Consider the following 24,593-nt stretch of genomic DNA (forward strand, 5'->3'; position numbering starts at 1 on the left):
CATAATGTGCATGTACGTCAGTTTTTTATGCTATGAAGAGTGTAAAAAATGAACAGAATTCATGCATTATGACGTATGTGTATGAAATGAACCAGTTACCCCTATAACAATATTACCCTTATAACAATATTTCTTGGTCTGACGCAAATATCGTTATAAGGGTAGGTCGACTGTATCACTTTCTGCGATGTAACACTTGCGGCGAGGAAATGCCTGTCGCGCACTGTCGCGCAATTCACTAGGCTGGTTGCACGTGAGGGTACTACGCACTGCACTTAGATGCCGCAGAAACAAAACAGATTGTGAATCGTCTGTCGCGATTGCAGCTCATCGCAGGTGTTGCATGTTGCGCATTGTGGAAAGCAGTTCATGTATTGGGAATTGAGCTTCAGTAATAACAGAAAGGGGATCCCAGAGGATGACCGACACCGCTGACAAACACTCTTCTGTGCAAAGTTTTGATGACGATGCTTGATTGAGACGTTAACCTGCAATGGAAAATAAACAGCAGATGATACTGATTATATAATTATTAGGTACGGATTATACCATGAGTATGAGGGGTACACGGCGAATATTTTCGAGAGTGCGTTAGGACGAGGGACAATTGGGGGATTCGGTATACACAGTGTGCAAATGGTATAATCCATTTGCATGGTACCTTCCTAAATACAGAGCGTGACCAACACGAAAGCTTAGCTCACATTCGACGGGGCGCAACGGGACGCGACGTAAGGATTGACGGAACCGACGGAACGGTTATGACGCCGACAGACAGCGTCCAATGTGAACACCAGGAACGGGAACGCAACCGTTCTATCCTACAGATTGGGAAGCGAGGGGAAGAGTTGGATCAGTTCAACTTTTCAGACCGTAGACGGGGACGCAAGCGTACAAAACAATTGCATTCGAGTGTGAACAGGGGATGTGTCGTGCGCTGACCCCTCCCGATGCGCACAACAGCACACTTAGGTTTTTTAACATTTCAAACACGGTCAACACTACGCTTCCCATAACTCGCCGAATGGCTAGCACAACTGATTCAAATTTTAGGAAGATAAGATTTCGTGTCACTTCTTGAAAATTGCAATAGCTGCTACCAAGAGTACATGACCCAAGAGTGTGCAACTCCAGCTATGGGGTCTGCGACGGCAGAACTTCACATCACGTGATGAACCCGTGCACTCTAGTGCATGATAGATACTGGGTTGTACGCAGCCCAGCTTTGGGTACAACTCTCTTGTGGTCACTTTGCACTGTTTGCCAGCATAACCTTTTGAACCATGTCACGTGATGTGAAGTTCTGCCGTCGCAGCACAGCATAGAGGTTGTGCAGGCAGTTGCACACTCTTGGTTATGTACTCTTGCTGCTACCAAGAGTACATAACCCCCCAGAGTGTGCAACGCCTGATCCAGCTCTGTGTAGGGTCTTGGTCGAGCGGAATCGGATCTTTGCGTCATAATACCGTACACATCTGAGGGGAACCCGGGGAGTCGCAGGTACTCTTGGATCAAAAACAATGGTGCCCTGCCTCGAGACCGGCCTTGAGCTGGTGTGGAGTGTACGCATGACATCAGAAGATCCGATTCCGCTCGACCAAGACCCTATGCAGAGCTGGATCGGCGTTGCACACTCTGGGGGGTTATGTACTCTTGCTGCTACATGTTGTGTCATACTACATGTTGTGTCTTACGAATCGTACAAGATTTTACAGCTCACCCCGGCCGTCCCAACAGGCCCTTACGTCCCATACCGTCAGCGTTACGTCGAATGTGAACTAGGCTTAAAGTTTCCTTATTCTCGAAGTGACCCATGTGAACGGAGCGGGATATATCGCTGAATATATCCCGCTTAGAACGGCCGCTGATTGGCAAATGGTGCTATATTTGAGAGTTCTATATCACTCAACTTCATATCACAAATGCTGGGGCACTTACATGAGGAAGGGACGGATCCATACACGTGCACACATCAAATACTATTCCAACAGCCAGTCAGCGATGATTACAAATATACAGTGCAGCAACCCTGGACAGCAAGAGAGAATGTACACACCAGAGAGCCTGAAAATGAAGTTATACTCTGAACGATTCGCATACGAGAATATTGGTGGCCAAAGTGAGAACAAGTCTAGATCACTCAATAGGGCTTGAAAGTGCTACGTCACTCCATAGCAATGGCATAGCAACAATTTGAAAAATTCGAAAACTGGATCCACCTGGATCCAGTTTTTGTATGGATCCAAGCACATTTCAAGCGGTCTCACTCACAGCAAGGTGATGTTGCCAGTGAAACTGACTGATTTGGCTAGTGGGGGCGGGGTGACAACTGGTGGCGAAGTAAAAGTTGCACCTGCATACGACATGAGTGGGTTGCTATGCACCCACATACTGAGGCAATAGCAAAGTCACACCTTAGTGGATCCAAAATAGAAATCTGATGTCAATTTACTACTCCCAGGCCGTTTTTGACGTCATCACTTTCAAGCCCTATAACTACTCCCAGGCCGTTTTTGACGTCATCACTTTCAAGCCCTATAGGGCTTGAAAGTGATGACGTCAAAAACGGCCTGGGAGTAGTAAATTGACATCAGATTTCTATTTTGGATCCACTAAGGTGTGACTTTGCTATTGCCTCAGTATGTGGGTGCATAGCAACCCACTCATGTCGTATGCAGGTGCAACTTTTACTTCGCCACCAGTTGTCACCCCGCCCCCACTAGCCAAATCAGTCCGTTTCACTGGCAACATCACCTTGCTGTGAGTGAGACCGCTTGAAATGTGCTTGGATCCATACAAAAACTGGATCCAGGTGGATCCAGTTTTCGAATTTTTCAAATTGTTGCTATGCCATTGCTATGGAGTGACGTAGCACTTTCAAGCCCTATAGGGCTTGAAAGTGATGACGTCAAAACGGCCAGGGAGTAGTAAGTTGACATCAGATTTCTACTTTTGGATCCACTAAGGTGTGACTTTGCTATTGCCTAAGTATGTGGGTACATAGCAACCCACTCATGTCGCATGCAGGTGTGACTTTTATTTCGCCACCAGTTGTAACCCCGCCCCCAGTAGCCAAATCAGTCAGTTTCACTGGTTACATCACCTTGCTGAGAGTAAGACGGCTTGAAATGTGCTTGGATCCATACAAAAACTGGATCCAAGTGGATCCAATTTTTGAATTTTTGAAATTGTTGCTATGCTGTGACGTAGCACTTTCAAGCCCTATTGGACATGTCATGGCCCTGCGTAGATAGTACTACTTACCAATACAGGTCGTCCCCCGTTAATACGAGTCCGGTTAGTACATAAACCCCGTTAGTACATAAGAAATCTCAAGTCCCGGACGAAACGTGGTCACTTCCATACAAATTTTGTCGGTTAGTACATAATTCGTTAGTACATAAACCCCGTTAGTACATAACATTTCTCCGTACCCGCATGCCGCCTACCTCAATAGTACATAATTTGTAGGTCTTTTGACCTTCCAGTGGAGGCACATCGTGTTCTCAGAGTTTCTATTTGTGGACGCAATTAGCTCAGAAATCAGAGCGCACATCACAAACCGACAAAGCTCTGTTTTTCCGAGTGACTGTACAGGCGCGGTTGGACATGTATCACGTAAACTGTAGAATCTTCGCTGCCTGTGACCGTTATAACATAATGTTTATGTTATATCGAGGGAATCAAGAATATCTCACTCCCCAGTCATGGTAGCAAGAAACACTCAGAAAAGTGGAAAAAAGTGAAAAATTCTGGTACACAAGCAAGTTATGTACACTTCCGTTTAGTACATAAACCCCGTTAATACATAACATTTCTCAAGTCCCAGAGATTATGTATTAACGAGGGACGACCTGTACCACTATAGTACTGCACACATTCACTATCAGCCTGTCACCTACCTCTACCGCGGCTCTTCATCAATGTTCTCTTCCTTTTGATTAGGATAGTGTAGTGTTCACGTGTTCCTACGCGCTGTGGCATTCCTTGGCCACTCCAGACATTCATGATGCATGTAGTAGTAGTAGTACATCGTGATGTTATGCATGTAGCATGTGCCGTTTCCCGCGCGCGCGTGAAACGGACTTGGCGGCTTTTACTTTTTAGTTGCTGTACGTGCATGGTTTGACTCTGGACTCTTGTTGTTTTGGACTGAAGAAGAAACAATACTACATTGGCGCTGCGAGCTATTTCGTTCCTCCGCGGCGAGCATGGGTGACCGACCACCCGCCATTCCGCCCCCTGGACCTTTTCCTATTTATGTCTCCCTCTACGATGCCGCCACGCGCTGGCCCGCCTGGACACGGAGTTTCAAACTTTATCTTGCTGCGTCCAAAATTGGCGATGACGACCAACAGCGTGGGCTACTCCAGTACCTGGGAGGAGACGACATCCAGCAACTCGTGCCCACTCTCAGCAACACAGGGGCAACATTCGACGACCTCGCCAAAGCATTGCAGGACGAGTTCGATAAACACCAAAACAAAACGCTCCTCAGGTTCAATTTCCGTCAGCTTCGTCAACAGCCGAACGAGACTATGGTGTAGTATGGAGGGTTTCTGTTGTCGTTTGGGCGACCACGTGAAACGCAGCGGCTTCCCGGATACGGCCGCGGAGAAATAATAATTGGCTGTCTTGGACCAGCTGATTATCGGCTGCAAGTCCGACGCCCTTCGGCGAAAACTGCTGGAGATCGATGGCCTCGACTCCGACAAAGCTCTGAAAGCAGCCCGCGCGTATGAGGCCAGCATCACCCATGTACTCGCCATCAAGGACGCCTCTCTGGGCTCTTCAGTGGTTTCACAGCAGGACGCCCACGTCGCTTCCCTGGCGTCAGCAGCACCCCAGCCTGCCCATGTGGATGCCCTCTCGGGGTCACAGCGCCACGGCTACGCAGCTGCACGCCAGCCCCAAGCGCAGTGTCCACAGTCTACCTCATCCGGTCTGACCTGCTACCGGTGTGGAAAGCCAGGCCATGCCACATGTGACGCTGCCAAGGGCCAGTTCTGTAGCCGCTGTGGCAAGCCAAACCATTTCGCTGCAGCATGCCGCGCCTCGGACTCCGCCATCCAGGCCCGCACGTTCAGGGAACGCCGTCCCCACCAACACTCTGACCAGCACGCTGTCAACAGCGGCCACCATGCCATTCATTCTTTAGAGATCGGCGCAGAGCTGTTTTCTACCGACTCTCCGCCTCGCCCGTCTACGGCACCCTGCCGTGAGGATGCCCGGCGCACCGTGCACGTCAACGGCGTACCCTGACTGTCTTGGTGGATAGTGGTGCCAGTCACAATATCATCAATACTGATGACCTGGCAAAGGTTGCCCCTGGTGCAGCACTTCAGAAAACGGATGTGCAAATCTTTGCTTACGGCTCAACGTCACCTCTTCCTCTTCTGGGCAGCATCACCCTCTGTGTTTCCTCCGCTACCATGAGTTCGACGGCAACATTCCTCGTTGTCGCACACGCGCCACGTACCGCTGCTATCGTTGGCCGCGAGACCGCCATGCGTTTTGGCCTCATCCAGCTGGTCCACAGCATCGAAAGTCCGCAACTGCCAGACGACCTTGCTGAGTACCACGACCGCTTCCAGGGCCTCGGCTGCATCAACGACGTAGAAGCCCATATCTACGTAGATGGCAACGCCCGCCCTGTCGCTCACGCACCATCCAAAGTGGCTGTCCACCTCCAGGAGGACGCACTCGCTGAGCTCCATGAGCAGCTCGCATTGGATGTCATCGAGCCTGCCACTGGCCCCACCCCATGGGTTGCCCGAATGGTGGTCGTGCCGAAGCGCAAGGGCAAAGTGCGCCTCACGCAGGATTTCCGTGATGTCAACGCCGTTGCGGCACGGGAACGCCATCCCATCCCCACGCTTGAGGAGATTACTTCCGACATGCCAGGGGCCACCGTGTTCACCGAGTTGGATATGAACAAGGCCTTCCACCAGATCTCACTGGCCGAGTCATCCCGTCTTTTCACCGTGTTCCACACACCCCTCGGCCTAATGCGGTGCAAGCGACTCGCCATGGGGTTGGCTTCAGCGTCTGAGATCCTCCAGCGGACCATGGACCGTGTCCTCGCGGGTCTCCCAGGTGTTCGCAGCGTGCACGACAATATATTCATCTACGGCGAGACGGCCCAAGTCCACGATGAGCGCCTGCACGCCTGCCTGCAACGCCTACGTGCCCACAATGTTACCCTCAACCTGGCGAAGTGCCAGTTTCGCCACACCCGCCTGGCCTTCATGTCGACTATCTACAGTCGCCGGGGCACTCAGGCTGCACCACACCACAAAGAGAGCATTGCTGTTTTCGCCACACCCAAGTCAGCTTCCGATATCAAGAGTTTCCTGGGTTTGGCGACATTCATGCGCCATTACATCCCCGACATGGCCACCAAGACGGCACCCCTGCGGAAACTCCTTGGCAAGGGTCAGCAGTGGGATTGGTCACCCGAGGCTCAGGCAGCATTCGATGCCATCAAAGCCGACATAGCAGCTGATCGGGCCCTCGCCTACTTCGACCGTACCAAACACACTCACCTTTACGTCGATGCCTCACCCGTTGGCCTTGGCGCCATCCTCTGCCAGTCTCCTGAAGCAGTCGTCCAGGATCACTCCGAGCTGAAACCAGTCGCATTCGCAAGCCGCAGCCTGACCCCCACTGAGCAGCGTTATTCGCAAACGGAACGCGAAGCCCTCGGTGTGAAGTACGGCTGCTTGCGCTTCTCCCATTTCCTCAGCGGCGACCCCGGCTTCACGGTCCACACCGACCACAAGCCCCTTCTACAGCTGCTTCACCCGTCTTCACGACCTCCACCCCGCATTGAACGGATGGCTCTCAAGGTCCAAGACCTCCACTTCAAGTTGGTGTATGAACCTGGCCCTACCAACCCAGCAGACGTCTTGAGTCGTCACCCTCAGCCACATCCTCCCCTGCCGAATGTTGGTGAAGAGGAGGACACCGCCTATATCAATGCCATCGCGCAGTCCTCTGTTCCCAACGCCCTCTTGTCCGACATCCAAGGCGCTACTCAAGCAGACTCAACGCTCCAGGCCGTGCTGCTGTCACTGCAGACGGGCATGTGGGACGACAAGGCAGTGGACATCCGCCCTTTCTACACGCAAAGGCATGAACTCTCCGCCGCCGACGGTCTCCTGCTCAAGGACCATCGTCTGGTTATTCCACTGTCTCTCCGAGAGCGGACACTTCAACTGGCCCACTCCGGCCACCAAGGCATGACACGGACCAAGCAACGACTGTACACGAAAGTCTGGTTGCCTGGCATGACGTCCGCTGCGGAATCCCTCTGCCGCCAATGCCTCTCCTGTCAGGCAAACACGTCAACAGGCCCATACAGGCCGGAATCCACACCGACCCCACCATCGACGGCGCCATGGCAACGGGTGTTTGTCGACCTGTATGGCCCCTTGCCAGGCGGAAGCACACTCTTGGTTGCGGTGGACCAACTGAGTCGCTACCCAGTCACTCACGTGTTCAACTCCACTCCTGCTACAGCTGGCGTACTTGCAGTGCTCCGCAGTGTGTTCGCAGCATTCGGCCTGCCAGAAGAAGTGGTCTCTGACAACGGCCCCCAGTTCCGCTCGGCGGAGTTCAACCGTTTCCTGGCCCAGATGGGCATCGCTCACCGTTGCACGCCTCCTCTCTGGCCCCAAGCCAATGGTGCAGTGGAGCGGATGAACCGCACGATCGGCAAGGTCCTCCGTGCTGCCCAACTGGATGGCCGAGATTTGCGTGCTGCACTTGACGAGTGGCTACTCGCATACCGCACCACTCCCCACCCCGCCACAGACCTGCCGCCAGCTACCATCATGTTCGGCCGCAGCATCCGGGACACTCTCCCCAGCCTGTGCACGGCCCCAGCACCAGATGCGACCGTCACGGCGAACAAGGAGCATGCGTTCCGCGCCCGCCAATGCGAGGCGGCAAACCACCATCGCAGTGCGCAACCGGCTTCAACCATCACCCTCAAGCCGGGTCAACAAGTTCTGCGCAAGAACGAACGGCAGCACAACAAGCTCGACTCAATCTGGGATCCAAACCCATGGACTGTGGACGAGATGACGGGCTCCACCGTGGTCATCACCCATCCAGTCACAGGCCAGCGGGTCTCTAGGCATGTGTCATTTATGAAGCCGGCTCCCGCTATCGTGGTTCATCCTCCGTCGCCCGAGCCTCCACTACCTACCCCGCCGCCACCACCGACAACACCACCCCTGCCCCACCGGCGGCGTCAGCAGCCACCGCGCTCGGCCAAGGCGGTCCACAAATATGTCCAAACAGCACGCGCCACCTGATGTATGTGTGCATCAAGTCCACCCTGAATCTCAGACTGGCTTCAGTTTTTTCCCTTTTATCCTTTGTGTGACTGTTTACCTGCTCCGCCTTTTCTATCTGTAGCATAGGGAGAGGGACAGCCTGACATCAAGTCATTTATCCATGCCTCGTGTTTTCAGTTTTCCACTTTTCACCCTACGTTTTTTTCATCTGTGCTTGGGTCGTTGGGAGAGATGTAGTGTTCACGTGTTCCTACGCGCTGTGGCATTCCTTGGCCACTCCAGACATTCATGATGCATGTAGTAGTAGTAGTACATCGTGATGTTATGCATGTAGCATGTGCCGTTTCCCGCGCGCGCGTGAAACGGACTTGGCGGCTTTTAGTTGCTGCATGCTGTGCATGGTTTGACTCTGGACTCGTGTTGTTTTGGACTGAAGAAGAAACAATACTACAGATAGGGTTACCTCTTCTGTCGCCGGACCTAGACTATCCATTACCATAGAACTGTCGTCTATTGTCTCTGTTGCCGGTCCGCTGTTCTGCTGTTCCGCTTAGTTGCTCCGATTCATGATTAGCATTAGCTTCAATACTTAGATACATTACTCTTTGCTGAGTTTAGCACAGCTCACTACTCGTTCGCTGCTGCCTGCTCGATCCTTCCCTTCGTGGCCGCTCGCATAGATTTCAGCTAGTATAAGTTCGCTGACTTAGCCAGATATCGAGGAGTCTTGGATTAGTCTTGTTTGAGTCTTGTATTAGTCTTATTCTCTTTTATAGCTTTCTTGACTTTCTTTATAGGAGTTCCGCTACCGCTCAAGCGGACTTGCGGACTTGTCCGCTTGAGCCGGTGTGGCCTTTGATTTTGTAGTTTCTTACTGTTCCTTTGTTCCTTTACTATATCGGACCTGAGGGCTCCGCCACCCTGACTTCTCTCTGTGCTTTGGGTCTGAGGTACGCCTGAGTGGAACTACCAAGAGGCGCACATATACTTTGTGCAAACGGGCTTGGGATAACTAACACGTAGGGACGATCAGCCAGCCACGACACTTGGTGCTGTGACCAGGATTCTTCTTGGTCTACGCACTCTCCGTCGTCGTTCCGTCCTTGGACCTCCGCTGTGACTCTGCCGTATTTGTACGCCGCCTCATGAGTCCTTTGGATTGTGAGTGCTTACTGACGATTCCTCGTCGATCGACGAGTCGTACGCCAAATCCGTTGAAGACACGCGCTCCGAGTTGCGAACGGCAACAAAGAGAATACTTACGCCAGGTTACCACTGCGTTTGCAGTCGTTTCCTCTTTGAAGAGAAGCAAAAGAGACGTTCCTCGGTGTTGATCGTCAGTTACGCCGCTCTGCTGTTTCAGCAAAGCCATACGCTCCTAAACGTGTTGTGGTACTGTCAGTGCTGCTTCCGTTGGCCTACGCCTAGCCTTTTGTGGTCAGTCCTGCCTCCGGAGCCCTGGTGAATCTGTTCGCCTGTGACTGAGCCTGTGTGTGTTCCGCTCGCAAAAAATGAGTTTCGTCTCTTCGCCGGATGCTCCGCGATCCGTGTTGTACATGATTGTACAGTCCGCACTCTCCGAGCGTGCGCTCACTCCGTTGTGTGTTCAAACCAGCTCAGCTGGTATGGTTCACCGGTTTCTCCGCCGACGTAATTCCTGTGGGAGCTTCTGTCAGTTCTGACAAAACGCTCATGAGTTACGTGAGTGCTCCGTTGTACTCGACGAGCTTCGGGTCCCGCGTGTTGGGTCATTCACCGCTGCAGCACTTCCTCCGGGAAGAGGTTGACTCTACGCGCTCTCCGCCTGATGGAGATGGCCATCCTCCAGCTCTGTGCTCGAGCTCGTTTACGCTGTGTGACGGAGTATGCGCGTCATGCCTCGTCGGTCTTCCGCTTGATTCCGCCAGACCACTTAGGCCCCATTCACACACGGTACAAAACCGCATACAAGCATCATGTTCTTTGAAGTGGGCATGGAAACATGCGCGAAAAGTGAAAAATCACATCAACGTTCAAAGCCATCCCGGAGCGGCTTTGAAGGCGGCTTTGAAAGCGGATTTCGGCTTTTAGTTTTCAAGCAAGTCGAAACAAGTGGTTTGGTGTGTCGAGTGCGCAGAGTTTTTGTTAGTTTTTGGAGAGTCCGGTAGTACCATGCCTCGAGTTGTCTTTTCTGCCGAGGCGGAGCTACGGCTGATAGAACTATGGGGAAAATACAAGCGAGAAAAGTGAAACTATGATGAAAAGAGCTGCCGCCGAGAAGAGGATTGCAGATGAGCTGAATCTGTGCGCAAAGCAGCTACCCGGAGTGATCAGGAAATGATATACACGGCCTACCCACGGCCGCTATCGTTCACAACTCCAGCACACTCTGAGGAATACACCAGTTGTGGAGGCGTTCCACCGAGATCCTACTAGCGGACCAAGAAATAGTATTTTTGAAATGTTTAGCCGGACCGGTGCGCTCAGCTCATGCAGAAATCAAAATATTTTTATTCCGCTATCGTTCACAACTCCAGCACACTCAGAGGAATACACCAGTTGTTGAGGCGTTCCACCAAGATCATACTAACGGACCAAGAAATAGTATTTTTGAAATGTTTAGCCGTACCGGTACCGGTACGGTGCGCTCAGCTCATGCAGAAATCAAAATTCCGGCTCTTCGCTATGGGAGTATGGGTCACGCGGGTCACTTTTTACGTGTTTGGCATGCACTGCATTTGACTGTGTGAATGCACAGGCGTTGCAAGTGGCTTGTACCGTCATGTAAACGCGAATTTTTGTACCGTGTGTGAATGCAGCCTTACGCTTATCTCCTGGTGTTGGCCTTTGTCCGCTGTCCACAGCTCCTGTGCACATGTGGTGCATTGATTGTCTTGATAATTGAGAGATGGCTCTCGTGATACTGATACGCCCTGCAACAGGCGCCTGGCCACCTCCGTCCTATTCATGTTTCGTTTCTGTTTCCGCTGATGATTGTCCTTTGTCCCGCGTGGCGATTGAGTTTCGTCTGGTTTACGCTTCGTCTGGTCTGATGCGCTATTGGCGATGTGGTTCCGCCTGGTGCAAGAGAAGGATTGTGCACACGATTGGTGCGGTTCGGATCGTCACTGGAGAAGTTCCTGGTCTCGTGACTGGATCCAAGATCGGAGTAGAGAGAAAAAGCTCCGATGGCTCGCGGTTTGTGGTTGCGCTGATTGCCCGTCGTTGTATTGCTGCCGAGTGCTGAAGTCCGATCTGACCGTGGAGTGGTTTGTGTTGTAAAATGCGTAGCCGGCTACGTGACAAGCGGCGAAAGGCTACTGTGGTGCTCGGGAGCTCGCGTCCGACTGATCAACGGAGAGCGGAGCTGGCCAGGTAAGAGTACGGAGATATGCACGCGATCAGACCACCGTCTTTTGTGAGTTTTGTTTTTTTGGTTGTCAGTGGAGGTTAGCTGGTTTTATTTTTCAAGGTTTTGGAAGGGTTTTGTCTGAAGTATTTGTTTTGCAAGCAGTAACGGGTTTACTGGTTTTGAAGGGGAGCAGAGGTAATGAATGGTAGTTATTGAGTTCACGGAGGTTGAGAATCTTGGGTTTACTTTAGATTGAAGAATACGTACTAGAAAGTTCAGGCACCAGCTGTTGACGTAACATTGTTTTGTTATCATTTTGTTATTATTTTTGGAGGTTTTGTTGATTTATCCACCTATTCTATCACGGGTTCCGGGTCACTGATGAGTACCATTCTACTATGATGTCTATGTGAAGTACACCTTTGGGCTGTTACTTTTTCGTGTTACCAGGGTGTCAGGCTCTGTTTTGAAGTACATGTAGGTTGAAGGTAGTTGTAGTCTTGTCGTATGAATCATTGCGGGGAGTGTGACTGCATTAATGTTGTTATTGTTGCCGTTGTTGTCTATCGGTACGAGAGTACACTACGCCGCCCAGTGGGCCTTCCGTATCCCTGTGTCGTTCATTTCCGCCGGTTTGCATACTGTGGTTGTAAATCACTCTGGTCAGCGTACCAGAAAGACAAAGTACGTAATCATTGTGGTTGCACATGTCTCGAATGACACTGCTCTTACGCCTACTTGTGTTGTCTATCTGGCACACGCCGCCGCTGCTGATATTGCAGCCTAGGGAAACCTATTTGTGTCTCACTGAAGTGCCTGATGGCTTGTTACAGTTTGATGCGCGCCGTCCTTTTTGCCAATTGTGCCATTCTATGGTGTTTTTGGTATTCCGCTGCTAAGTTCACTTAGCCATATCATGAATGTTACGCTGCATTATGCTGGGCTGTTGCCACCTGGCCTTGACTGACCAGGCTGCCCACCATAGTTCCATGACCCGTCAATCTTGTTGTTACACGAAGCTGGATTCTGTAGTGAATCTGATCATTACGTGCAACACAGCTTGGGTCCTCTTTCCGCTAACGCTTTTGGCGTTAAACCCCATTGCTGGAGAGTCAATTCTCCCACTGCCGCTCAGATCATTGATTGTGGTGTGCAGTCATGAGCCATGCTAACAGACTATCACGTCGTGCTCGTTCAGCACAGTTCGTGTGTGTACACACTTGGTCTATGGCTTGCATTTCGCTGAGGTACAAACCGTTGCGTTTCCTACCCTCATGTGTATCAGGTAAACGTTACGCCAGAAACTTTGTGCATGCGCATTCTGTGTGCACAAAACGTTTGCCTGTATCTGTCTGCACTGCCCGTCCTCATGACGTTGGCGCTCGTCTGGTGCATCTCGTTTCTAGTAACCTTATCTGGTTGCTGGTCCCCGCCGATTGGTCGAAGTTTCCCCAAACTTTGTGTATACTATGGTGTGGACTATTCCCGGTACAAGACCGTCTCTTGGATGTTGTGTATTGCGTCCAAACTACGCCCGGTCTTAGTGATTATTCTCAGTGATTCTTGTGGATCAACTGTCTCGCTGCCATGTTCTTTATGAGCTAGGCCACCATCCTTCGAGATGGAAGAAAAAATTCGCTTCTTGAGTTGGTGGAAGATCTGCCTTCTCCCTACGCCAGTCCAGTCACCTGTGAGTGAGGCATTCCTACTGCTACCTGACTTCGAGTCATTGGCTCTGCTGTTCTACCACTACGTCTCATCGTTTCACCCTACCATGCTGATACCATCACTCACCTATAGTACGATGACATGAACACCAGGATTCCATTCCGTGGTCTGTTGAGCCTCACCAAGTACCTGTCTTACCCAGCCATTGCCACCAGTTGCTGGAGTATCAATGTTTCTGCTATGTCTTCGTTGTCCGTCCACCCTGTCACTATAGCCGATTCCGTTTGGTACTGCACTTGCACTAGTACAGTCAGTATCGCCTATAGCGTTGGTGTTTGATTTTGAGCATTTTATCACTACAAGCGATATATCACTATGACCGATACTGCATGCAATGTATGCGAGTGGGGTGTCAAACGACTCAGGGCGCCGTGCACATACGCACTGCATGTGTGGCTACAGCTCATGTCACACAGCATCAGCATTTCCTCACGATGGAGGCATATTTGGCAACTTGTACAAGCAGAACTCACCAAACAACACTGGACAAGTTAGTTCTTCACGAAGAAGTAACACCCTGTTTTCCTCTGACACCACTTGATTTTACATCAATCACTATAATCGATGCAAAAATAATGTAATAAATGTCTTTTGAAATAAGAATTTGATCACTATAGGCGATATATTACTATAGACGATTATTACTATACGCGATAACTGTGTATACTTAGTTATGGCAAATGAAAATGAATTTGAGAAATTGATCACTATATCCGGTATATTACTATAGCCGCCAACCTTATAGGCGATACGTACTGTACTGCTATGATGTCGTCTGTTCCCTACTACCCTGAGTGCACTGTTCCAGTCTACCATCCTGTACTGCCATCATCTTCTATAGTGTCTACCGTCAAAGTACTGTCTTCCATGTGCCTAATAGTGTCTGTTCAACTTGATTCAAGTGCTGTCGTCCACCATCGTCATGAGTACCGCCCGCACTGATCTCTGTCTGCTACCCGCTGAGTGTCACCAAGTAAGACTATCTATGTACGAACAATTGTGCCCCATATCGTTAGTTCTCTAAGTTCAGCCTTTGCTCATAGCTACCTCTCGAGTGCCTACTGCCCAACTGTTACCCCTGGTCCTGTGCCTTAGGCAGTGAACAATTAGCTCCTAGCTCCATCGTGCTTTGATTAGGATTGTTTCCCAGCACACACCAAGATTTTGTGCCAATAGATTAGATCCGCTGTCCATTCGTTTTGTTCTGTTCGGCGTAGCTCATCAGTTATCGTATTTTTGTTCTGCTGCTAGTGACTGTTTTGCGTCACAATTTTTCCAAGGTTAGACCCTGCTAGAGATGCCACCTGCCAAAGAAATTAGACTTTACATTGTGTTCATTAGTTCTAACCGTAGGTTCTTTCCGATTTCGTTTCCTGATTCGAAGTCTGAAGCTCTGTTCCCTCTTGCTCACACCCTCTTTGGAACTACGGCGATGTTTAGTTTCCTTTTATTTTAGCCCTTTTTCATTTGCTCTTTTGTGTTATTTCTTCCCGTCACGAGGACGTGACCCTTTTCTTTGTAGCCGAGGGAGATGTCATGGCCCTGCGTAGATAGTACTACTTACCAATACCACTATAGTACTGCACACATTCACTATCAGCCTGTCACCTACCTCTACCGCGGCTCTTCATCAATGTTCTCTTCCTTTTGATTAGGATAGGGTTACCTCTTCTGTCGCCGGACCTAGACTATCCATTACCATAGAACTGTCGTCTATTGTCTCTGTTGCCGGTCCGCTGTTCTGCTGTTCCGCTTAGTTGCTCCGATTCATGATTAGCATTAGCTTCAATACTTAGATACATTACTCTTTGCTGAGTTTAGCACAGCTCACTACTCGTTCGCTGCTGCCTGCTCGATCCTTCCCTTCGTGGCCGCTCGCATAGATTTCAGCTAGTATAAGTTCGCTGTGATGATGAATACAGTCTTAGTCTTACTCTTAGATCCATGCTGCTGAAGGTGACAATTACTCCTCTGGTTAGAACAATAACTTGGCGACATGTCACGTGCATACAGTGTTAGGTCTAGCCATGAATGATACCCAATAGCATAAATCGTCATTGTGTACTGTTGCCGACTGGCCCTTTGCATTTCCCGCTGTCATGCTTGCGGTCCGTTGTTTCATACATAGCTAGCTAGCTGGCTTTCCAAGCTGCGTCGCGTTATCATGGTTATGTTCTGCTGTACGTGCAGTCTGCGCTGCGTACCGTGCGGGTACGATTTAGTTCCGGTTTAGGTCAAGCAGTACTACTACTACTACGAGTAGTTCCGAGATCATGGCTTTTTTTTCAGTTCTCTTTTTTCCTTGTAGACAAATGTAAGCTAAATAAAACGTCTTGGTTGTGTGGCCGCTTGGGTTGGGTCACAGGGGCTTTGCCATCATTCCACTACAGTTTCTGGTGCCGAAACCCGGGACTGCGGGGAGGAACTAAGGATGGCGAAAGCAGAAGGCGCGTTGCGCGCATTTAGTGGCCAGGAGGACTTGGAAGAGTTCTGGCAGAAGTTCCAGGTCGTGGGAAAAATTCAGAAATGGAGCACAGGCAAGGAGCGAATGGCGCATGTGCCTCTGTATCTATCTGGCGATGCCTTTACGGTGTGGAGACAAATGGCTACTGCGGATCAGGAGGACGAGGATAAGGTGAAGGCACGGCTTGAGGAGTCGTTCGCCTGCTCGTCGAGGGAGGCGTACTCCCAGTTTGTGCGACGTCGGAAGCGGGAAGATGAAACTGTTGATGTTTATGCATCTGACTTGCGCCTTTTGTTGACGCGTAGTGGCCACAAGGAAGCAGCAGATGGAAAAGACCCGGTGCTCGTCGAGCAGTTCTTGTCAGGTCTGCCTCGTCGATTTGCAAATCAGCTGCGCCTCAGTGCGGCGGCTAGTGGGGATCCCACGATGACACAGCTGACGAAGCAAGCACGTGCTCTCCTTGCAGTGGCGGATGAGCCTGGTGTCAGCGCGTCTGCCGTAGGACCTGAGCCAGGAGACAGCAGAGTATGCTACCTGTGCGGAGAAACTGGCCACCTGAGGAGGGACTGCCCCAAGAAGAAGAAGGTGCAGTGTTTCAGATGTAAGCGATTTGGTCACATCAAGAGGCACTGTCCTGAGGCCAAATCCGAAGGACAAGTGAGTGGCAGGAATCCTGGTGCAGGTGCCAATGCATTTGCAGTATCACCAGATGTCGCTGCTGCAGAGTGCGAAGATGATGCATGTCTTGCCCTCGTTGCCAGGCGTCGTGGTGGCCTGCCGAAAGTCTTCGTGTCGGTCAATGGAGAGCGGACCAGGCTGAAGGCAGCCATTGACTCTTGCTCGAGTCGCTCCCTAGTGTCTTCTGCTGCGGTGCGTACACTGTCTGTGCCTGTCTGCAAGCCGTCGGGTGAGGACATGATCACGGCTATTAACGGCAACTCACTCGATATCACTGGCACTGTGGAGCTGACTGTCTCCCGTGATGACAACAATGTGTACCTGCCGAAAATCAAGGCCAAGTTTCTGGTAGTTGATTCTCTGGACGTGGTTCGCTCTGACATGCTGATTGGTCTTGACGTGATCTCATCGGCCGGTGGTGTTGCTCTGGAGTATTCAGAGAGTGACGGCCAGCTAACTGGTGCTGTGTTCGGAACGAGGCCAGTCGTGGCTGCAGTCGAGAGTAAGATCAGCAATGAAGAGCACTTGCCACGCCACGTTCAGGTCCGACAGGATGGAGACAAGGTCACGTTGGAGATGAGTGACTGTGAAGTGATGTTCGACCCCGAGAAAGGCTTCTGGGAAGTCACTTGGAAATGGTGCGACGGAGCTGCTCCAAGTTCACCTATCGGTACAGGCATCGGCGAGTATTCCCGCCAAGGATTATCGGATGATCAGGAGGTGAAGTTCGTCACCGAGGTCCAAAACTGGATTGATCAAGGATGGCTAGTTCCTTATGACGAAGGCTCGCACGGCGAGATTGGCGGTGTTTTGCCTCTGCTGGCAGTGTGTCAAGAGCACAAAGTGTCCACTCCGGTCCGCCCCTGTCTGGATTATCGCGCGCTGAACAGTCTCATTGTGTCTCATCCGGGCCTGGATGCACCAGCATGTGAAGAGAAGCTTCGGAAATGGCGCCAGTGCGGCGATGCTATGGATATCCTGGATATTCGGAAGGCCTTCCTGAACGTGCGTGTACAGCCTGCCTTGCAGCGGTTTCAGGTGGTGGCTTGGAAAGGTCAGAAGTTTGTCATGCAGCGCATGGGGTTCGGCCTTTCAATCGCACCAAAAGTCATGGATGCTATTGTCCGGTGGGTTACGAAGGACTTTCCGGCAACTGACAACTATGTGGATGACATCCTGACACCACGCCATCAGACCAAGGAGCTGGCTGCCTCTCTGCAACGGTATGGTCTACCAACGAAGCCGCCTGTGAAGCTTGAGGAGGCGTGCGTGCTTGGCCTGAAGATTGATGCTGAGGGAGACCAGCTGCGATGGGATCGTCGTGACCCGACATCCATTGATATTCCTGCTGTGCTGACGAAGCGTAGCATCTTTCGCTGGTGTGGCGCCCTGACGGCGCATTATCCTGTGTGTCGCTGGCTGCGGCCGATGTCAAGCTGGCTCCGTCGTTTGGCCTGTCTGACTGATGCATGGGATGAGCCGGTTCCAGAAGAGTTGCAGGTGTTGTGTCATGACGTCATGGCTCGGGTGCTGAAGGAAGACCCAGTTCATGGTGCTTGGAGCGTTCCAAGCGGCGAGGAACACTCCTGGAAGATCTGGTGTGATGCCTCGAGTATCGCCTATGGCGTGGCCCTGGAAGTCGACGGCCGAGTGGTAGAGGACCAATGCTGGCTGAGACTGAAGAACGACACTCGCCACATCAACCTATCAGAGCTCGAGGCGGTCATCAAGGGCCTGAGTTTGGCGGTTGAGTGGAATGTGCGCAAGGTGAAGGTCTTGACCGACTCCAAGACCGTTCATGGCTGGCTGAGCTCGCTTTTCGGCCACTTGAAGCGAATCAAAGTCAGTGGGCTGAACAAGGTGGTGGTTCACCGGCGACTCCAAATCATCGATGACTTGATCAAAGCGGCTGACCTCAGCGTTGATCTGGAGTGGGTTCCATCTGCCAGCAACAAGGCAGACGAGCTGACTAGAGTTCCTGAGAAGCTCGTCCAGTACTGGAAAGGTCAGTCAGGCGTCGGCGAGTTTGACGTCGGCGTGTCTGGTGCCTGCATCGATCCATCTGCTCTTGGCCCTGTGTCGCTCCAAGAGATAGCCAGCGAACAGGAAAGTGATGCGGCCATCACAGCGGTGATTGCAGCGAAGACAGCTGAACAGGAAGTTGTCGCTGCTGGCTACAAGAAGATCCAGAATCAACTCTGTGTTGCCGACGGTGTCCTGATGAGGAGCTTCAAGGTGCCGACTGGTGAAGAAGAAGTCGTTCCAGTAGTCCCAGAGTCTCTGGAGGAGAGAGTGTTGCGCGCAGCCCATCTTCAGACTGGACACGCCGGTTGGGAGGGAACCTGGCGGTTTCTGCAATGCCGGTGCTTCTTTCCCTCAATGGCAGCAAAGTGCCAGGACTTTGTTGGCAAGTGTCAGGCCTGTGCTGTTGCCAGTCCGCAGCGTGGCGAGAGTGTTCCAGCTACGAGGTCTGCCATGCCATCTGGTCCGTGGAACACCGTGTTCATCGACACCATGGAGCTCGGCGGCAGTCGTGATGGCAGGTTCCACTGCGTCCTGGTGTGTGTGGACGCATTTACCAAATGGACTGAAGTCGTTCCGTTGCCCCGGCACGATGCACGAAGTGTTGCTGATGCCTTTCTGTCCATCTGTGCCCGGTGGGGCCCACCAGAGATTGTGCGCTGCGACAACGGCACCGAGTTTGTCAACGCTATCATGTCGGCTTTGTTTGCGGCGTTTGGAGTTCGAGTGCAGCATGGTGCAGTTCGTCACCCGCAGAGTCAAGGCACGGTAGAGAGGTTCAATCGTACGCTCCTCACTTTGATTCGGAAGGTGTTGGAGGAAGAGGATGATTGGAAAGCGGCTCTTGATCTGCTGCTATTCAAGTACCGTGTACGCCCGCATAGTGTCACTCGAATCAGCCCGGCCGAGGCGATGTATGGCTGGAAGCCGAAGCGCCTGGTGGTGGAGAAGTCCGGCAGCGAGCTATCTGAGAGCGCTTGGGTGGACAAGCTGAAGATGCAGACGGCCCGGGTGTGGGATTATTTAGACGGCCAGTTATCGCAAGCTGACTCCATCGATGAATCGAGATCTCGTGTCGCTTGTCCCTATCAGCCCGGAGATCCAGTACTGTTGCGACGCCAGGACCGACGGCAGAAGCGCCAGCCTCCCTACGAGCGTGGTTGGGTGGTCGAGGCAGTGGTGGCATCCTCAACGGTCGTCGTTGCGCACGGTCGCGGTGGCACGAAGATCGTGAATGTTGATCTGTTGAAGATGGATCCAGGCGAGGCTGAGTCAGAGTCAACGGAAGTCGACCAGGTGGAGGCCAGTTCTAGCAGCAATGGCGAACTGCCCATTGCCTTTGACCTGCCGATTGCTGAAGATGATCAGCCAGTTGGACGAAGCCTCCGGAATCGAGATACATTGAGAGCCCCAAGGAGGTATGCTCCGTGAGTGTGGAGCTGATGGTGTGCAGTAGTTCATTTGTTCTGTGGTTCTATTATTCTAGGTTGTGTTCCTAAATGCTATAGGTTTTTCCTTTCACAGCGTTTCGAGTGTATTCCGGTCTTTGCTCGTAAAGAGACTTGTCACCTGGTGGAGGTGTGATGATGAATACAGTCTTAGTCTTACTCTTAGATCCATGCTGCTGAAGGTGACAATTACTCCTCTGGTTAGAACAATAACTTGGCGACATGTCACGTGCATACAGTGTTAGGTCTAGCCATGAATGATACCCAATAGCATAAATCGTCATTGTGTACTGTTGCCGACTGGCCCTTTGCATTTCCCGCTGTCATGCTTGCGGTCCGTTGTTTCATACATAGCTAGCTAGCTGGCTTTCCAAGCTGCGTCGCGTTATCATGGTTATGTTCTGCTGTACGTGCAGTCTGCGCTGCGTACCGTGCGGGTACGATTTAGTTCCGGTTTAGGTCAAGCAGTACTACTACTACTACGAGTAGTTCCGAGATCATGGCTTTTTTTTCAGTTCTCTTTTTTCCTTGTAGACAAATGTAAGCTAAATAAAACGTCTTGGTTGTGTGGCCGCTTGGGTTGGGTCACAGGGGCTTTGCCATCATTCCACTACAGCTGACTCAGCCAGATATCGAGGAGTCTTGGATTAGTCTTGTTTGAGTCTTGTATGAGTCTTGTATGAGTCTTGTATTAGTCTTATTCTCTTTTATAGCTTTCTTGACTTTCTTTATAGGAGTTCCGCTACCGCTCAAGCGGACTTGTCCGCTTGAGCCGGTGTGGCCTTTGACTTTGTAGTTTCTTACTGTTCCTTTGTTCCTTTACTATATCGGACCTGAGGGCTCCGCCACCCTGACTTCTCTCTGTGCTTTGGGTCTGAGGTACGCCTGAGTGGAACTACCAAGAGGCGCACACATACTTTGTGCAAACGGGCTTGGGATAACTAACACGTAGGGACGATCAGCCAGCCACGACAGACAGAACAATCTTGAGTGTACACTTACACGAGAAAAGGACGAATCCATAGGCGTGCATTCAATGCATACATGTAATGTTGAATACGCCGCTAGCATCAAGGCGGTGGGAACTACAACTGCATGCATACAGTGCAGCAGCCCTAGGCAACATCTCACTAAATGTAGAAGATATGGCGGGCAGATGATTACGGTTATAGAACAGATGTCATTTTATTGTGCATGCCATTACAAGAACCAGCATTTTTATGGAACGGATGGTACCAATACGGCGAAATGTCTACAGATTCAAGATAAATCACAACAGACTTAAGCAAGAACATGGTAAAACTGAGCAATGGACTGGCACATTCAAGACTGATTCATATTTCATTTCATGAATGCAATGCGCACAGACGAAGGTCGCGCGATGGACCAAACAAGTAACTCAACTCAAGATCAAGTCAACTTTCTCGCCGCACACGGCCGTTGTGACGTGTTTCCCTTACGCAAAGCGAAGTGTGAATGAGGCTTTACTCTACATATCCAAAACTGTAAACCAGTGAAGACCACAGCTTAGAAGACGGTATTATAATGTTGTGCATTGTACTTGCCAAATGTGTGTGATACTCTATGTAACATACATGTAGATAGGGCCAAGCAAGCACAGCAAGTTCTGAATTTTAGGTATTTGGAGCTCGTGAACAGATCAGATTTGTCTTGTAAGTGATAGGTATTGCTTACCTCTATATGTTGCCGCCTTCGTGCTGGCCGAAAACGCTGCATGCTCTGGCGATAATTCGGCTTGAAATTAGGTGCATAAAAATGCCAATTTCAGCTTCGTTCACAACATTTTCGATATACGTCTCCTTTTCGATATACGTCTCCTCTACGAAACTTCACTAAAAATATATCTGCCGAAAGAGCGTCCCGTCAAGAATACATGGTGTGAAATAAAACGAGGTGTTGCAAAGTAAAACGACGTAGGCCATGTAAAACGGCTTCCATCTCTCAGAACCAATTAATTAGCCTTAGGACAGTTCTCAAATTTGAAAAAAAAAAAAAAATCGCGGCAAAAATCAGTCAAGAATCTGTTATATCGGGATTAGTGGGAGAGGTCTTTTTTTTGCGCGTCTGGGGAAGGACTGGGTGATGTGCCTTCGTGGGAGGTATTTTATGTATCAGATTGCAACGACCAGGAGGCTTCACCCCATTTTTTGAAATCGCGTTTTTTCCAGGTTTATCATCGGCAATCGATGGTGGTGGGTATCACAAGGTCACACAGAAAATTTTATTGAAATCCACAGTGATACCACTCAGATATGAAGGGTTGAAGATAGGCAGTTGGATGAGGCGAGATCAATACAATCAAGAGTTCAGAGGGGGTTATGAACTCTTGATACAATTTGTGGCACCAACAGCATCTTCGAAGTATCATCAGTGGATATAGTCACAAAACATCAGAGTGTTTTTTTCAAGCACACATCACTCACTTACATACACCGACAACCCTGTATGGATCGAAACAATACAGATCAAAGTTCAGAATAGGCAAGAATACGGCAATTGTGACCGCAATCACTATAGCAACTCCATAGCAACCCATAGCAACGCCATAGTAACCCATAGTAACAGCTTCAGTTTGCTGTGAAATGAACTGACAACGACATACTGGCAGGCTCCAGCGGGTACAAAAGCGTAAGAGTTATAAAGACATTCTTCTGGCACAAAAACAACAGAGAACTTCCTCGTTGTACGCCGGACACCGCAACGTGGAGGGTATGTAAGAAGACCATAGGTCTGTGGGAAACACCCTAGTAAAATAAATAAAATAATAATAATAATAATAATAATGTACGCGCGCGCGAATTACTGCACAGGACTTTCGTGCTCACAGTCATGCCACTTCAAGTGATTCCAAGTAATTAGTTGGCAAGAAGTTCTTCAGGACCTCTGTTGGTAGCTTCTTTCCATGGTGTGATATCTGGGTATTGTACTACTCCCTGCTTGGATCCATACAAAAACTGGATCCAGTTTTTGAATTTTTGAAATTGTTGCTATGCTGTGACGTAGCACTTTCAAGCGCGAAGGACTAAAGCCGTCACTTAATTTTTGCCGACTACCCGCCAAAAAAATCTTTTCGTTTCACGTGTCAGACACGTCCGCGAGCGCGTACGATCGACTCGCGCGCGCCCGCGCTACCTTTCACGTCAGGCAATCTGTTCACGCCACATGGCTGGATAGCGCGTACATGCAAACATGATTGAAGACTTGCAAAATCAATTTTTTTCCAAGTCCAGGCGCTAGGCGCCTAGGCCTAGGCAGCACTAATCAGTCTAATGCCTAATGGCAATGCCCAGGCAGCTGACTTTATTTTCGGAGAAACACTACTCATTGTAGTAAAAAGTAACAATGAATAGCGATATCATCTAGGTCCTAGGAAGGATCGCTACCCTAACGCGAAGGAAAGGCCTTGCGCGGCTGCTCTACGAAGTGTTGAAGAAAGACTCATCAAAGTTTAATAGTTGGTGGACGAACAACTCGCTGGCGCCGGAAAACTTGGCCCCCAACGATGGTGTTTGGTGAATCATCAAGCATAATGTCTTGTAGCAGTGTTCACCGAGGAAGGAGAACGCTCTAGCCGCTGCTGTTGTCCGTTTCATCCACGTTGGGCGTTAGCTGCACCGCGCCTATTGTGTTTTAGTATTCCATGGACACACATTAGCATTCAGAGCGATTGTGGAGCCACAATTTACTTCACACAGCGTTGTATTGTCCACGAGCGCAAACTTCATTATCAGCAGTAACTGTTACTCTTCATCCTACATGTAGACTTGGAGTATACACGGCCTTGTCACGACAGCGACAGCTCTACAGAGTGTTCAAGTGAGAAACATTAATTTCAATTGTTGGTGGACGAATAAATGGCTGGTTCCGAAAAACGCGGCCTGCACCGACGGTGTTTGGTGGATCATCAAACAGGGTGACCAGCAGTGTTCACCGAGGAAGGAGAATGCACTCGCCACCACTCCGAGTCATCCAAGTGGGCGTTAGCTGCGCCGCGCCTATTGTGTTTTAGTATTCCATGGACGCACACTAGCGTTCTCAGCGATTGTGGAGCCACAACATATCTTCATGCGGCGTTGCACTGTCCAAGAGCAGAAACGTCAGCAGTGACCCATCATCATACATGTAGGTTTGGAGTATACACACCATGCGCCAATGGGCCTTGGCACAACAGCGGCAGCTCTACGAAGTGTTCAAGTGAGAAACATTTGTTTCGACTTTTGGTGGACGAACAAATCGTCGGTGCCGAAAAACGTGGCCTGCGCCGATGGTGTTTGAACCATTGAGGGCTCCGGAAGCAGCAGCTGAGCCAGATCAGCCAGTCTTGCCAACTCTCAGTTGCCGGACTCCGTGCTGCAGCTAGCAGCACTGGCACCAGCCGGAAATATTTTTCCGCCGATACCCGTTACTTCCAGTTCTGTCAAGGGCATGACTGGAATCCATTGCCAGGTGATGACTTTTTACTTTATGTGTTATTTTGCTGCCGAGTTGTTCAGAACTTTTCAGCCCCGATCTGTCCATGTCTACATGTCGGCCATCCGCAAACTTCATGTGGAAGTTGGCTTTACCTACCCGTCAGGCCCAATGACTCTCCTCGCAAG

The 24,593-nt window shown here is 50.5% G+C and overlaps 1 long non-coding RNA gene across 1 annotated transcript; it reads right to left on the reverse strand.

The window, feature by feature from the left end:
- Window positions 1–236: 236 nt before the first annotated feature.
- On the reverse strand, window positions 237–21,883 carry LOC135804880 (uncharacterized). Its single transcript, XR_010551092.1, has 3 exons — window positions 21,670–21,883; window positions 1,939–2,029; window positions 237–488 (listed from the first exon to the last, which is right to left on the reverse strand). It is a non-coding gene; the product is annotated as an uncharacterized LOC135804880 (long non-coding RNA).
- Between the last annotated feature and the right edge of the window lie 2,710 nt (window positions 21,884–24,593).

This window comes from Sycon ciliatum, chromosome 1 (genome assembly GCF_964019385.1).
Source record: "Sycon ciliatum chromosome 1, ocSycCili1.1, whole genome shotgun sequence".
Classification (NCBI taxonomy): domain Eukaryota; kingdom Metazoa; phylum Porifera; class Calcarea; order Leucosolenida; family Sycettidae; genus Sycon; species Sycon ciliatum.